The following is a 17,206-nucleotide window of genomic DNA, read 5'->3' as shown; positions in this document are numbered from 1 at the left end:
AACTGCCAGACTGTTTTCCAAAGTAGCTGCACCATTTTACATTTCTCTCAATAGTGTATAAGGGTGCTAATTTCTCCAAATCGTTGCCAACATTTGTTGTTCGCTGTCTTTTTTTGTTATAGCCATCCTAGTGTGTGTGCAATGGTATCTCATTATGATTTTAGTTTGCATTTCTGTGATGGCTAATGCTGAACATTTTGTATGTGTTTTTTGGCTTTGTGAGTATATTCTTTAGAGAAATATCTATTTAGATCTCTTGACCATTTTTATTGGGTGATTAGTCTTTTTATTGAGTTGTAGGAGTCTTTTATATATTCTAGATACAAGTCCCTTATCAGATATATGATTTGCAAAAATGTTCTCTCATTCTATGGATTGTCTTTTCTCTTTCTTGATAATATCCTTTGGAACATAAGGGTTTTTAATTTTGATGATGTCCAATGTATTTATTTTCTTTCTCTTTTTTATGTATGCTTTTGGTGTCATGATCTGCTTTATTTTTACATAACTCCTCAGAGCAATGCCTAAGCTTTTGAATTCAGGCTGCAATAGGGGTACTGAGGGATATTGAAGGAGAATGGTATTCAGCTGATGGCATTAAAGATAGACATCAGTAAATTTTGAAAATCCAGATTACTGCTTCAGGTATCTTCATAACATACCAAAGTGTCACCACATATTTGTTATAGGAAAGTGTGTTGTACAAACAGTTGTTGTCTAAACTTTTCCCATATGTGTAATATGTGAGACTGTAAGGAATATTTAGGATTTCATTATATATAGCTGTCACCCAAAAATACACAAGATTGCTTTGAGCTGTTTGGTGTCTTTTGTGGTTCCATATACATTTTAGAATTTTTTATATTTTTGTGAAGAATGTCATTTGTATTTTGATAGAGATTGCATTAGATCTGTAGATTCCTTTGGGCAGTACAATGATTTTAACAATATTAATTCTTCCAAACTCATAAACATGGGATGTCCTTCCATTGTTTTGTGTCCTCTTCAATTTCTTTCATCAGAATTTTATATTTTTTCTTATAGGGATCTTTCACCTCCTTGGTTAATTTATTTTTAGAAATTTTATTATTTTTGTGGCTATTATAAATGGGATTGCTTTCTTGATTTTTGTAGAATATTTTGAGTGATGAATATATATAATGAAATAATAAAAATTTCTTCCAGCTAGTTAATTATTGGTATATAGAAAAGATATGGTTTTTTTTTTTTTTGCATGTTGATTTTGTATCCTGCAACTTTACTAAATTTGTTTCTCAGTTCTAAGAGTTTTTTGATGGAGTCTAGTTTTTCTGTATGTAAGATCATGTCATCTTGCAAGCAGCGAAAATTTGCTAAAGCAATCCTGAGTGAAAAGAATAACATTGTAGGCATCACACTACCTGACCTCAAAATATATTATAAAGCTATAATAACCAAAACAGCATGGTACTGACATAAAAATAGACACATAGACCAATGGAACAGAAAGAGAACCCAGAAAAAAATTCACATACTTATAGACACCTGATTTTCAACAACGACACCAAGAACATACATTGAGGAAAGGACATTTTCTTTAATGAATAATGCCAGAAAAACTAAATATTCATATGCAGAGGAATGAAACTAGGCCTCTATCACCACATACAAAAGTCAATTCAAAATGGATTAAAGACCTAGATCTCAAACTATGAAAATACTAGAAGAAAACTTAGGAGAAATGCTTCAGGACATCAGTCTAGGCAGATATTTTTATGGAGGAGACCTTAAAAAAGACAACAAAAAGGACAACAAAATCCAAAATAGACAAATGAGATTATATCAAATTAAAAATCTTCAGCATAGCAAAGGAAACATTGACTGAGTAAAGGACAACCTACAGAATGGGAGAAAATATTTGCAAATTATTTATCCAACAAGGGAACAATACTCAGAATATTCAAACAACTCAACAGCCAACACACACACACACACACACACACACACACACACACACACACAATGCAATTAAAAATGGGCAAATGATATGACTAGACATTTCTCAAAAGAAGGCATACAAATGTTCAAGAAGCGTATGGAAAAAATGCCGAACATCAGTAATCATCAGGGAAATGCAAATCAAAACCAAAATGAGATACCATCTTACCCCAGCTGGAATGGCTATTATCAAAAGGACAAAAAATAACAAAGCTGGCAAGGATGTGGAGGAGAAAACGAAACTCCTATACAATATTTGTGGAAATGTAAATTAGTATAGCCATTATGGAAAACAGTATGGAGGCTCCTCAAAAAGTAAAACAAACTACCATGTGATCCAACAATCCCATTACTGGGCATAGATCCAAAGTAAAGAAAATCAGTGTGTCAAAGACATATATGCACTCCCATGTTTACTGAAACACTATTCATAGTAGCCAAGATATGGAATCAACCTAAGTGTCCATCAACAGATGAATGGATAAAGAAAACATGGTATAAATACACAATGGAATACTATTCAGCTATAAAAAGAATGAAATCCTCTCATTTACAGCAACATGGATGAGTCTAGAGAATATTGTGTTTAGTGAAGTAAGGCAGGTACAGAAAGGTAACTGCCATGTATTCTTACTCATATGTGGAAGCTAAGTAAGACCTCATAGAAGTAAAGAGCAGAATAATGATATCTAGAGTCTGGGAAGGGTGAAAAGAAGAGGGGATAGGGAAAGGTGCTGGTTAAGGAACACATATTATACCCAGATACGAGGAATAAGTTCTAGTGTTCTATAGCACTGAAGGATGATTATAGTTAATAATTATTTATTCTATATTTTTACATAACTAGAAGAGAGGATTTTGAACGTTCCCAACACAAAGAAATGATAAATATTTGAGGTGATAAATATGCTAATTACCCTAATTTGATTATTATGCATTGTATACAGGTATCAAAATATCACACTTTACCCTGTAAATATGTATGAGTATGTCATTTTTAAATTTAAAAAAATTATACAGTATGCTGCCATCAGGTGGCGATAGCGGCAGCCTTTAATGGACAGTCTCATTGAACTGCTACAAATGTAGTTAAGACCTAGATTTTCTGTCTAGCACATTACATTTATAAGAATAACTTTTTAAGATTTTGTTTTAAAACATAAGCTTTCTAGTGAAATCAAATGCTGGATGTTAAGAACATGCACTTAATAAGAAGATGAAGAGAGGAAAGAATATTTACTGAGCACTTACTATATGATTTTATATACATTATTTTATTTAACCTTCATGAAACTCTATCAATATACCTTAATGTCCTCAGTTTAAAGACCCTAACTTCTTTGTCCAGGGTCACATAGCAATGATATACCAGAGTTCAAACTGCCTCTATGTAAAGCCTGTATATCTGTTACTATGCCTATATTTTGTGACTTTCTATGAATAAAGAAAGCATAAATTCAGGTTTAGTTAATATTTATGCATCTACTGTACCAAGTACTATGTTAAGTAATTATCACAAATGTGAGTACAATTTGGACTTCTTTCTATTAACCCTAATTGGTGTCTAACATTGTTTAATATAAAGTTGATCTTCCCTTAACTTGATAAGGCTTCTCTTTCTCTCAACCATGTTCTCCATCTCTCTCTCTGTCTCTCTCTTTCTTCTCCCTACCTCCTTAAAACTGAAACCTCCATAAGCTGCTACATGGTTTGGGGGTTTCAGAGGAGTACTTATTGTCAAGAATTCCTGCAGAAATAACTCTACAGCTTTCTGGTTTGCAGATTTTCCTGTGTCAGTCTCAGAAACAATATTTCTTGACTTGGTGTAATAGACACTAATTGGGTGGCAGCCTTGCCCATACAGATCCCCTGAACTTCCTGAGGGGCAGAAATTCTGTCTGCTTATTCTCCATTATATTGTTAGCTCCTCAAAATGCTTCTGATGGGCCAGGCACGGTGGCTCACGCCTGTAATCTCAGCACTTTGGGAGGCCGAGGCAGGTGGATCACCTGAGGTCAGGAGTTCGAGACCAGTCTGACAAACATGGTGAAACCCTGTCTCTAAAAAGGTATTTTTTAACTGGATTTGCTACACATCTGTCCTCTACTCTTACCCCTGCCCTGCAAAATTAGCTATAGCTATTGATCCAGAAGCTTTTAAATCCAAACCAAGCCAGGCCAATCAGATTTTCTCTACTTCAAATCTGAAACTTTGATAGAAATTATAAGGATGAGAAGCATGGTTGCTGTGACAGTGGCTCCCTGTAGAGCTGGGGTCCTAACTCTTGGGGCCTACTCTAGTTGCTAGTGCTCCTGGGGCTTTTTATCTCTTCCTTTAGTTTTGAACTGCCTTAGTATTCTCACAACGTGGTTTCTCTTTCACTTAACCTTCATGGGGTTAATTTACCAATACATTTAAGCTGTCAGATATAATGGACAACTCACTCATTCCCTCCCTCCCTCCCTCCCTGCCTCCCTCCCTCCCTCCCTTCCTTCCTTCCTTCATTCCTTCCTTCCTTCCCCTTCTTCTCCATCTCCCCCTTCTCCTTCTCCATTTCCTCCTCCTCCTTCTCCATCTGCTCCTCTCATCCATCCCTCTCTCATCCTTGTCCTATTCTTTAGCCTCCTTTGCTCCTAGCGCATTGACAAACACTATTTCTCTTGCTTCTATTCTGCCTGAATCTCAGTAGCTCAGGGCTTCTTTATGTCCTAACATAAAATTCTCCAAGGTTCTTCATGTTTTCCCTTCATGTTAAGTTTTACTTTCTTTCAAAGAAGAAGAGTATGTTCTGCCTGCTGATATGTATCTTCAGAGGCATCACTGTTCAGGGGTTTTTGACTTTTATATTTATTTATTCTCTTTATTGTGATGATGATCATCAGGCTCCAATATTTATAACTTGTCTCTATAACACAACTCCTCAAAATTGATTTGTAAAACAGCTAGGAGACATTGTAGAATATTTGTATTTACCAGAAGTATAAGTAGTTTTCTGAACATTAAAATGGTTTCTTCAAGATTTGGAAAGGATACACACATAAATGTGTTAATTTGTTTGACTGAGAGTTAGAAAAGTAGAATTATTTTTCAAGAAATAAGATAAGGGTAGAGTTGAAGGTGATTAAAATAAAGATACAGGAACTGAATTCAATTCAAGTGCCAGTATTTCTCCAAAGTCAAGAAAAGGGTATAGATGTGGCAATGGGAAAGCCTGTGCCTAAGTCATGTGCCTCACACAATGTACAGAAGAATCACCACATATATAGAGAGATTTACATACACCATAGCATTTTATATCTTGAGGAAATATCTATGCATGCAAATATTTGAGCTGCTTGCCTTCAATGAATCAGTAGCCAATTACACATAGTTAGTGGGCAATTAAAAAACTAGTCATTTCCTACCAGATGGTCATGAAGAAAAGAAAATCTTTTGCCCTTACTCTTGACGTTATTACCATCTCTCTTCCCTTTCTCAATCTTAAGTTTGTAGCAAGAATGACAGGGAAATCCAGGAGAGTCTTTAAAGCACTTGAAAGCCCAGAGCATTTATGTGGGAGTTGGTGAGACTGTGGGACATGGGACTATAAAAAGCTGCCCTGTGTACCCATCCAGATTTACTTTGGACTTTGGATCTTATGAACACGAGATTGCGACCTGCAAATAAGAGCAGGCCTGCATGCGGAGGGAGCACTGAAGCAAGACTGACATCAGAAGTGATGGAAAGGAAGAGACACCAGGGCCTGGCTATTCCTTTTGTGCCCAAGTCACTCCTAGCCATTTCTGTCTTTCTTTTATTAAATAAAAATTTTATATATTCATGGTGTACAGCATGATGTGTTGATACACATAGCATAATGAAATGATTACTAGACTCATGCTAATTAACATATTCATCTCCTTACATAGTTATCATCTTTTGTGTGTGTGTGGTGAAAGCACCTGAAATCTCTCTTGGTAAATTTCCAGTATAAAATACCTTATTATTAACTATAGTGATCATGCTGTACATTTACATCTCTAGACCATTAATCCTACCTAACTATGATGTATATACACAAGTTGAGTATCCCTTATCCAAAATGCTTAGGACCAGAAGTGTTTTGGATTTTTACCTTTCTTTCAGATTTTGAAATATTTGCGTTATATTTACTGGTTGAGCATACCAAATCTGGAAATCTGAAACCCAGAGTGCTCCAATGAGCATTTCCTTTGAATGTTATATTGGTACTCCAAAAATTTTGGACTTTGGAGCATTTTGGATTTTCATATTTGGGATGCTCAACTTGTATATATAAAATGGGCAATTATTCAGCCTTAATAAAAAAGAAGATTCTGTTTTTTGTGACAAAATGGATGAAACTAGAGAACATTATGCTAAGTGAAATAAGCCAGATGCAAAAGGTAAAATATTATATAATCTCAGAAGTTTTTAATAGCCTTTCTAGAGAAGTACAGACTCCTGCATTTCCCCAGGACATGACAAACATGCATAGGAAAGTAGGCTTAGATATTCAGATAGGAATCCATTTAATGATGTGAACTCAGGAGCCCATGATAGGGTAATGGAAATCTAACCCATCTCTGTTAGGGAATTTTGCCAGCCCCTAAGGTGTGCTTTCTGCCCCTTTTAAATGTACCTCTACCAGAAATAGAGGACAATCCTTAATGATCCTTCAAAGCATAAAGGAGATTCCTTTCCCTCACTTCCTCTAGGTAGAGTGAGTAACTCCAGGTATGAGTTCCCATAGCCCTTTTACACAACTCTACTGTATTTTATCCCTTAAAATATTTCTTCTTTTCTTCTTTTCATTTCATCTCATTCACTGATTCATTCAAGCATAATATGGGCCTCTAACATGCGTCTTCAGTGTGATGGGGGCCTCATGGATGGCAAATACAGATATCACTAGGAAACATTTCCTGGACCCCAAAGCTCACAGCCTCTGGAAGCAAACATGCAGGTAAGAAAATGATTAAAGCAAGGAGATCAGTTTCACTGGACAAAGCGCTGGGAGCACACAGGGGAGGAGGAAACTTTCTGAGAAGGTTGGTGAAGGTTCCAGTGGAGATGAGTTGTGAAGGGTGAGAATAATTATTAAGTGAATAATGACCACAGAATGAGAGTGGGGACAAGCCTAAAAGTTCAGAGATGTATACGTACACATTGTGTTGTAGGAGACTTCTGCAGTCTCCTCTGGTCTGGGGTGACATACCTGACTTATGGGAAAGCCGGAGGGGAGGAGGCTCTGGAAGCAAATGGGGCCAGATCCCAAAGCTTCTAACATATCTTGTTAAGGAGCAAGGTTCTTGTTCTGAAGTCAGAGACTGTCAACCTAAGACAGAACAGCTAAGATGCTCCTGCAGGGTTCCACGGGAGAGATGAGGAAGGCTGACAAAAGAAGTGGTAGCAAAGAAGGAGAGGTGGGATCCACTCAAGAGGGGGTGAAATTTTCAAGAATTTGTCATACCAGGTTTACTTGAAGCTCTCTCTGGGTTCTGTAAACCTGAGAGTGGTGCTGGTCTGCGTGGATTTCTTATCCTAGTGCCTTCCTCTGTGTATGGCAGGGCATAGGCATAAAATCTACACCTACTGGGCAAATGAGTGAATGGACAACTCACGGTCTTAGAAAAAGGAGTTTATCTACCTGGTTCTCTTTGGGAATGGGTTCTAATGAAAAAGAGAGGAAAAGGAAGAGAATGAGGGTAATAAAATACATGTTTTATTTGAGGCCATATAGTGAGGGATGGGAATGACCCCCCAAGTAGCCATGCCATTGCCTCATCCCACAAGCAGCTTCTCCTAAAACTGTCTAATATGGGCTTACCTTTGGAGGTATTTGACCCACTGCCCACACCTCTCCCTCGTTTGAACTGCCCTCTTTCCTCAGAAACTCTCTTCCTCCTATCAACAAAGGGACACCAGTTAGGGCCAACCACCCAGCCCCACCTTCTTAACACAGCACTTAAAAGTCAAATGTTTAAAAGACATTTTCATGAAGCCTAATAGCACATAGAAAGTACTTGATAAATGGCAACTCTTATTTTTCTCTGTAACTTGAACCAGCTCATTACCTAAAAGTCTCTAGGTCTGTGCTTTCCATGGGAACAAGAAATCCTTCCATGTGTATAAATGAGATTAGTCTTCTGAGTAGCGTCTTTGTATTTGGAATGAAGTCTTTCTAGAAATACAATGACTTAAACCAAGGAATGAGTCTAATACCGGAATGTTCAGCTGTGGAGGCAGAGAGGCAGGGGAAGCATTCTGGAGCCAAATGCATTTTGGCTTTTTTTCACATTGTACCTACGGAGATGTTTCCCTACTCAGCTGATGAGGCCTGGCCCCAGAAAGACCATATCGCATTGGTTTCTGTCTCTTCCTAAGGACCATCCAGAATGGCTTCAATATGTTTTCCATGTGTGGAAGTGGTTGTAACTTTCAAAAGATGTCTTGGTGGGGGATGGGTTTGGACAGCAGGAAAGGGGCTGAGGGGATGAAGCAACCAGAGAACTTTGGCACAGAACAACGCAGAGAGAAGAATGAGGCAAAGCCAAAATGAAACATACTTCTTTCCTCCATCTTTGCTCCATTTCTTGCTCAGAGCTTATACACTGTCTAATTCTGTTTGCAGGGCATTATAACCACACAAAAAAACAAACACATTTATTTCTACATTGCTCTTTTCCCTCTCCCTCCCAGGCATTTATTGTTTCCTAACGGGTACTTTGCTAGGCCCTGTGGACATAAAGACACTGAAGAAACAGCCTCTGGTTATGGAACTCATTGACCAGTAGGGAAAGAAAGATGAGTAGAAAATATTGGGATAATCATAGCAAATACTTCAATTCCCCTTACTATGCACCGTTCTAAACATGTACATTTACTCACTCATTCAATGCTTACAACACTATGAAGTAGATACTGTTTTTCAATAATCCCATTTTGAAAATGGGAGGACTAATGCACAGAACAATTAAGCCACTCACCTGAGGTCACACATGCAGTAAATGGTCAGGCTGGGATTCAATCCCAGGCCTTTTAGCTGCACCCTGGAGCACTTCCTCTACCCATGATGCTATTGTGCCACAGAAGAGAGTCTCAGCCCTGTCACCTCTGGGAAAGTTTCTTAGAAGAGATGGTGCCTGAATTTTGAAAATGAATACGGGTTGCTCAGGCAAAGTAAAAAGGGGCCTGGTAAGGTGGATAGAGGATTCTGGTTAAAGACAATGTCAAAGCTTGCAGGTGTGAGGGCATGGCTTGCACAGAGACTCACAAGCAGCACAAGATCACTGGGAAGGATGCAGGGTATTGTGGTAAACCCAGAAGCTGGAGAGGTAGTTGGGAGCCAGATCCCAAAGGGTCTTCTATTTCAAGCTGGGAAATGTGGACTTAATTCTAAAAGCTATGAGGCACCTCTCATGAGCTCAAGGATTAGCAGACTTGAATTATAGATGCCGCAGCTCTCATTCATGTGCATTTCTGAAAACCATATTGTGAAGTATGATGACTCCAAAGAGAGCAGCCATGCCTTGCTGACCATTCTCTCTCTCTCCACTCTAGACCTGCCCTCAAACACAAAGATAGTCTTTTGCTCATTCATTAATTTATGCAACATTTATTTAACAAATATTTATTAAACGCCTATTATGTGTTAGGAACTGTGCTAAGTGCTGACATTGCAAATATAAAAATGAAACACAGACCCTGCCCTGAGAGGGACAGTGTTTATTGGGGAATTGAAAATATAAACACATAGCTTCAAAACAATAGGCAAAATGCTATTTAGTGGGCATATTCGGAGTTCAGATGATGAATGATAGAAAAGGCAACAGATCTTAATGTTTAAGCACACAGACTCTGGAGCCATGCTGCTCTGGATTCACATCCCAGCTCTGCCACGTGATACCTGTATGACACTCGGCTAGTTGTTTCATTGCTCTGTCTCAGTTTCCTTACCCAACAAATGCAGATTATAATATTATCTCATAGGGTTGTTACAAACATTAAGTGAGTCAACATTTTAAAGTTTCTTAGTATACTACACAAATAAAAACTCTGAAGTGACAATGTTCCCCAGTAGATGTCACTACTACATAGCTAGTTAGGTGAGATAATATCTGAGTTCAGGTTGACAACATTAACTATTCCTTAAGAAAACTGATACATAAATGGCATTCTTCCCAAAATACAAAATATAGCAGAAGGTAGGTTGTGAAATAAATAAGAGTGAGGGGTGATGATCACCTGTTTATAAAAAGCTCTTGTAAATCTCCAGACCCACTTGGAAGTTTTAAACTTTCTCCATATTGGCTCTCTGGTGGAAGCCATTTTATCCCTGCTTTCTAGAAAGCTTGGATTTGATTCCTTCAACTCAGGCCTTATCAGGGAGCACCTACTCCTTTCTAAGATTTGCAAGTCATTTCTGAGAAAGCACGTGAATAATAATTGACAGAAGCCACCGAGGCCTAACTTTTAAAGGAACTGAAATGGGAAATTGGGACACAGTGGCATAATGAGGAACTCTGTGAAGCAGCAGGAGGTAACTTAACTTGGGCTAGCTTTATGACAACTGAGGCTGAGCCTACAGCTTTATTTTCCATCAGCTGACAAAGGTGAAAGTTCAGTACTTCTGATTTTGCTCCATGACTTCTATAGATCTCAGCTTAGGTGCAGCATTGGGTGAAGGTGTTTTTTTTTGTTTTTTGTATTCTGTTTTTTTTTTCTGGTTCTTGATTCTGACATGACCAGCTTTTGAGGTAAAATGAGTAGGCTAAGATCACAAGGGTAATCATGCACTCATTTACTTGCCAGGTTTTTAAGAAAAATCTCCTTTGGTCCAGGCTTTGTGTGAGGTGAAAGGACACGGAGATGCATGGCCCATTTCTTCAAGCATTTTACCGTCTGGACTTCCGTGAGAGAGAGAGACATGTAAACATATCAGTTAAATGCAACCTTTTAAATATTATTTAATAAATGTCAACAAAGTTTGTAAAAAAGAAATTGAGAGAATGACATGTGACCTTTGTATTGAAGGATTAATAGGAGTTTGCCATGCGGAGAAATGAGAGAACATTCCAGATAGAAATGTTACCATTTAATTCAATTCTGACACTAACTGCCTGAAGTGAGTTGAAACTCCGCAGGTTAAGGGTTCAGACCCACAAGACTGCCCCCTACTTCAGAAGCCAATCATAAGTAGAGGTTCCCCAGGTTGCCATGATTTTATATGTCTTGGCTGCAAATCAGTAGTCCCCACAATCACCTTCTCAGTTTCAATAATTTGCTATAAATGACTCTCAGAATTCAGGGAAACACTTTACTTACATCTACCAGTTTATTATAAAGGATACAAATGAACATTCAGGTAAAGAGGTACATAGGGTGAGGTCAGGAAGAGTCTGGAGCAAGGAGCTTCTGTTCCTTTGGAGTTTGGGACGTGCTGCTCCCCTCCCTGGCATATAGATTCCTTTACCAACCCAGAACCTCTCTAAACCCCATGGTTTAGGGTTTTTATGAAGGTTCTATTGTATAGGAATGATTGATTAAGTTATTGGCCATTGGTGATTCGCTCAATCTTCAGCCCCTCTAACCTTCCCTGGAGGTTAGGGGCTAGGGCTGAAAGTTCAACCCTCTAGTCACACTGCTGGTTCCTCTGGCAACCAGCTCTCATCCTGAAACTATCTAGGGGCTTCCAGCCATCAGTTATCTCCTTAACATAAACTCAGATATGGTTGAAAGCAGCTTGTTATGAATAACAAAAGATGCTCCTCTTACCTCTATCACTTAGAAATTTTGAGGGTTTTAGGAGCTCTGTGCTAGAAACTGCTGATGAAAATCAAATATATATTTCTTATTATATCACAATATTACAGAGGGTAATTTTGGGTACATAGCACAATTTGCTTTGACTCTTGTGAAGGATGGCTCTGGTAATAACTATCAGCCTTAACATGAACTAGCTAATAGTAATGATGATGTTAATAATTGCTAATCTTGTTGAGTGCTATCTGTCAAGCACTGTGCTAAATGCTTTCTGTGTATTACCTCATCTAATCCTCATAATCCTATAAAGAAGGAAGGATAGAATCAGACTCTGGAACAAAGCTTGGGCTTCAGCCATCTGGAGCCAGACTGCCTGGGTTTACACACTGACTCTTCCTTATTGACTGTGTGACTTTGGAAAATTGCTCAATCTTATATGTGCCTTAGTGTTTCCATCTATAAAATGGGGATAAAAGCACCTACCTTTGGCATATGAGTTTATTTTTGGAGAGGGCACCTGAAGAGTTAACCTGGGCTGCAAGTTGCCTTAGGCATGCAGAGCCCAGAATGATTTGAAAACCCTGCTCTGTATCCAGCCGGCACCACCCATTCCTCACTGTGAATGAATTCAAGAAATTCAACAGGTACAAGCAATCACCGGAAAGCTATTTGTTGTGATTGGAAAACACTCAAAGAAATGGAGTGCTTCATAGATGATTTAATATTTTAAAGGTGGCACATGTGAATGGGTAAGCTCAGGGTATATGAGCGAGTTTACATTCTACATCAAGGTTTTACTTAAAGTTTACATTTTGTTTAAATGAGAAGTAAGATCAATGTAATATGGCTTAAACCTTTCTCAGAAATTTATGGCTTCTTTTAATAAACCTCATAAAAGACACTTTTAAACATATGCAGCGTTCTTAATGTAATGGTTCCATTCTTGAAATATATAGTATTTAGATTGCATCTAAAATGCTGTAAAAGTATCACAAAGGCTGTAAAAATTTTGTTAATGGGAAGAAATCTTTTAGGGGGATAAATATTTTCTTGGAAAAGGAAAAAGCTGTGAACCTTTTAGGCAGGGAATGGCTTGGTTTTGAAAACTAACAATTTGCCTTTTTTATGTTCTTTCTGTGGTTCTAGTTCAGCCAATTATTAGATTAAAGCAAGCTGTTGCTACGTGCCCTAGAAACTCAGACGGATTTGATGTTGCACCCTAAGTTTGTGAGGACAAGTTCCATTTAAAGCTTTAATGAGGTCAAGGGAATAAAGAAGGAGGCTGGCTGAGTCTTTTGTGTTATTTTAGGACTGTATCTTAGAATTACGTGGCTTGCATAATGCCATGGAAAGAACACAGAATTTAAAGTTAAAAGCCCTCAGTTTGAGACCTGGCTCTGCCATTTACTAGCTTTGTGACCTGGGCATAATCACTCAAATGCTCTGAGGCTCGGTTTCTTGAATCTGGAAAACAGGGTTAAGAATACCTGCTGTAGCCAGTTTGTAAGGATATTGTGGGGTCAAATGAGATAATGCATGAGAAAGTGCTTTGAGAGCCAGAGAGGCATAAAGTGCACGTGGACTTTATTTATTTGACAAACATTTATTAAACACTTATTATGTGCACACACAGAACATTAGTGAGCCAGAGTGAATGTGCAGAGCTCATTCAGGTCAACCCTGCTGTTTTCCCCTTCCTTTTGTCCTCCCTGTATTTTGGCTGAGCCACTTATAAACCATTTTACACAGATGAGGGTCTATTCTGTTATTCAGGAGAAATGTTTGCACCCTTTTTTGGTGACCTGTTTCCCTCTCTATAGATGGCTATCTTCAGAAAAAAATTTATTAAGTATAACTTAAGACACATATAGTGTGAATAATAAATAGAGAAGCACCCCGTGCTACAGTTGGAAAGAACACTGAGTCCAACCTCTTTATAACACAGATGGGAAACAAAGGTTCACAAAGGGGAGATGGCATGCCCTGCCAAATTAACTTCTCATATGCTTTAGAGAGAGATGGAAATATACGCCACACTACTATACACAAATATCAATACAATGAGAAAAGTAACACTTCTGCCTACTGCACAGACTTATACTGTTGCGCATAACTTCACAAAACATCATACCTTAGTCTTCCCCAGAAGGACAGTCTTAAAGCAACATGGACAATCAATGAATGACTGAGATAAAATATTGAAGGTTGAATGAAGAGAAAACTCTAGCTCATGTGGCTTTTCTTATTTAGCTCCTATTAAAAGATGAAAAGATATTTAGTATTTTCTGTCGGGTGAAGTACATTTAAAGAAGATTTATCAATTTAGTAGACTATCCAATGTTAGGTGCTGATGGCCATTAAGCCATTTGGGTTAATTTTTCTGAGATGTACATCATTTTTTAAAATTTTATCTTCACAGCACAGCTTTTATTAACAAATCTCAGAGAACTTTGCAAATATCTAGGGAGGCATGTTCTCACTTATAAGTGGGAGCTGAACAATGAGAATACATGGACACAGATGAGACAGCCAGATGGGAAGGGCTTCCAGGCAGAGTCCCCCACTGACCTGAGCTGGGGTGGAGGCACAGAAGTTCATGCCATTTGCAGTGGGGAGGAGCCTGGCCCCTCCTCTTCCTGGGTGGAACCTGGGATTAAAACCGTGAGGTGGGAAGCCTGTACTAGGAGGACTCTAGCTCCGCTGAGCTCCTGTTCCCCCTTTTTTCCTTTATGCCTAATAAACCCTGCCCTGCTCACCCTTCAAAACAGTTTGCACGCCTAAATCTTTATGGCTGTGTGACAAGAACCCCGTTTTTAGCTGAACTAAGGAAAAGTCCTGCAACACAGGCAGGGGAACAACACACACTGGGGCCTGTCTGGGGGAGGGTGGTGGGGGAGTGGAGAGCATTAGGGAAAAGAGCTAATGTATGCAGGGCTTAATACCTGGGTGATGGGTTGATAGGTGCAACAAACCACTGTGACACACGTTTACCTATGTAACAAGACTGCACATCTTGCACATGCATCTGGGAACTTAAAAAAAATAAAATAAAATAGAAACTAATTTAAAAAATCACCATAAATATCTAGCGATAATCTCTGGGGCAAGGTGGGCACAATTGCATAAAATTAACCATGTTTTAAAGATAGGGTAACTAAAATCTGTGAAAATTTTATGACTTGACTGCTGTGATATCCAGAGTGCATAAACAGGGAGAAAAGAAGATTCCTGGGCTAACGAATTCCAACAGCACTGCTCTAAATTTGTGGAATTCCTTATCCTGCTGTTGCACAATAATTGAAAGCATAGTCCTTACAGCCAGGTTCATTGGTTTGAACCCTGGCTCCTCTATTTATCATTTGTACAATTATTGTTTAGTTGCTTAACTTTCTGCACTATGTCTATCAAATGAAGATAACATGTTTCATATGAATGTTTTATTCCAAAACATGTAAACATCTTACTATAATGCTAACACATAGTATTTGTTCAGTAAGTTAACTATCATTATTATTTGTCCTCATAGAAACATATTTTCCCAATGTCCTGTCACACACACACACACACACACACACACACCCCTTAATATATTTACCAATAATGCTTACTTTACAGTTTAATTATCAACATGCTTTCATCGTTAAATATATATTCTTAAAGATATATTTTCTTTTTCTTCTACTAGTTTATTTAGCTTAACCATGATTTCTAAACTCATAATTATTCCATTAGAAGATGAGGTCTGACGCCTTTTCCAGGAAGGGAAAATCTTCCTTTTTGTTTTATGGGACCTCAGTAATTTTCCTGAAGGAAATTTTCTCCTTTATTCCATGGTGCACCTATTCTGGCATTTTCTTCCTCTGTAGTGTCTCCTGTTAAATTCCTTTCTTACCTTGTTCTTTTTTTTTTTTTTTTTTACCCTTGTCAACACTTACATTTGTGTAACCCTTTTTGCCACTGAAGACTGTGGTTCCCAGATCACATCAGCTTAAAAGATCAGAATAAGCTGAAAAGAAGTCCGCCTCTAGTAAACTCTACTCCCTCTTTATGAATTCTAGAATCTTGCAATTACTCTGAATGTGTCCAGGAATCCTCAGGTTTCTGCATGTGTTCTCTAGTCCTTGGCTATGATGTGTTCCCCAGTATATTTTCATACTCTTTGTCCATGCCCCACTGGTGATGTCTCTGGTTTCCAAAATTACTGACATCCCATAGAAGCAGTCAATGTCATTGGTGATGACTGAGAATGCAATCACTGTTGTTGGTGCCTATCACCAACTCCTCCTTTCACCAGCACCATTCAGGATCCCATGAACGCTACTCCAAGTTTCACTCTATTGCCCAAACTGATACTACCAATGTCCAATATATTTCTTAGAGCCGATGTCTCAGAGTATCCAGCACCACCTCTCTGACAGAGCTCTGAATGTAATTTTATTTAGTTATTGAAGGTATTAGCCTGTATTAGTGGGTTTTCATGCTGCTGATAAAGACATACTCAAGACTGGGAAGAAAAGGAGGTTTCACTGGACTTACAGTTCCACATGGCTGGGGAGGCCTCAGAATCATGGCAGGAGGTGAAAGGCACTTCTTACATGGTGACGGTAAGAGAAAATGAGGAGGATGCAAAAGGAGAAACCCCTGGTAAAACCATTGGATCTCGTGAGACTTATTCACTACCATGACAACAGTATTCAAATTATCTCCCACAGAGTCCCTTCCACAATATGTGGGAATTATGGGAGTACAATTCAAGATGAGGTTTGGGTGGGGACACAGAGCCAAACCATTTCATGGCCCAGTGCTTTATCTCTTTTAATTTTTCATCACTTTATTATTGGTGGTACTTTCATGCTAGAACTTGAGCATTAGCCCAGGGACCTGGTTGTGAAGACTTACAGTAATTTATATCATAATCTTCTTTGAAATCCTTTCTCTTCCATTTCGGCTTATTTTCCTTGAAACAAACTTATTTCAAACAACCCAGGGTGAAGTGCAGTGGCGCCATCTCGGCTCACTGCAACCTCTGCCTTCCAGGCTCAAACAATCCACCCACCTCAGCCTCCCAAGTAGCTAGGACCACAGGCTCCTGCCACCACACCGAGCTAATTTTTGTATTTTTAGTAGAGATAGGGTTTCTCAATGTTGCTCAGTCTGGTCTGGAACTCCTAGGTTCCAGCAATCCACCTGCCTAAGCCTCCCAAAGTGCTGAGATTACAGGCGTGAGCCACCGTGCCTGGCCAAAAGTCAGTTTTATAACCCTGAAGAGAAATGATGATGGCTTGAATTGAGGAGCCTCAGTGTGGATGGGAAGAAGTGAACCTACAGGATATGGTGGTGACTAGAAAAGGATTCTTAGGTCTCTGGCTTCTGAAATATGTTGGGTGATATTTTTCACCAAAGAGGAAGAAGGATGAGGAGGAGTTCATTGAAGGATAAGATTGAGTTTAGGCTGAGATGCAGGAGT

General features: G+C 38.6%; 1 long non-coding RNA gene across 1 annotated transcript; it reads right to left on the bottom strand.

The window, feature by feature from the left end:
• Nucleotides 1–10,788: 10,788 nt before the first annotated feature.
• LOC129060242 (uncharacterized) lies at nucleotides 10,789–15,780 on the bottom strand. The gene is made up of 3 exons (XR_008526786.1): nucleotides 15,675–15,780; nucleotides 13,871–13,992; nucleotides 10,789–10,878 (listed from the first exon to the last, which is right to left on the bottom strand). It is a non-coding gene; the product is annotated as an uncharacterized LOC129060242 (long non-coding RNA).
• Between the last annotated feature and the right edge of the window lie 1,426 nt (nucleotides 15,781–17,206).

The sequence above is a fragment of the Pongo abelii genome, chromosome 1 (assembly GCF_028885655.2).
Source record: "Pongo abelii isolate AG06213 chromosome 1, NHGRI_mPonAbe1-v2.0_pri, whole genome shotgun sequence".
Classification (NCBI taxonomy): domain Eukaryota; kingdom Metazoa; phylum Chordata; class Mammalia; order Primates; family Hominidae; genus Pongo; species Pongo abelii.
This window is presented reverse-complemented; position numbering and strand designations above follow the sequence as displayed.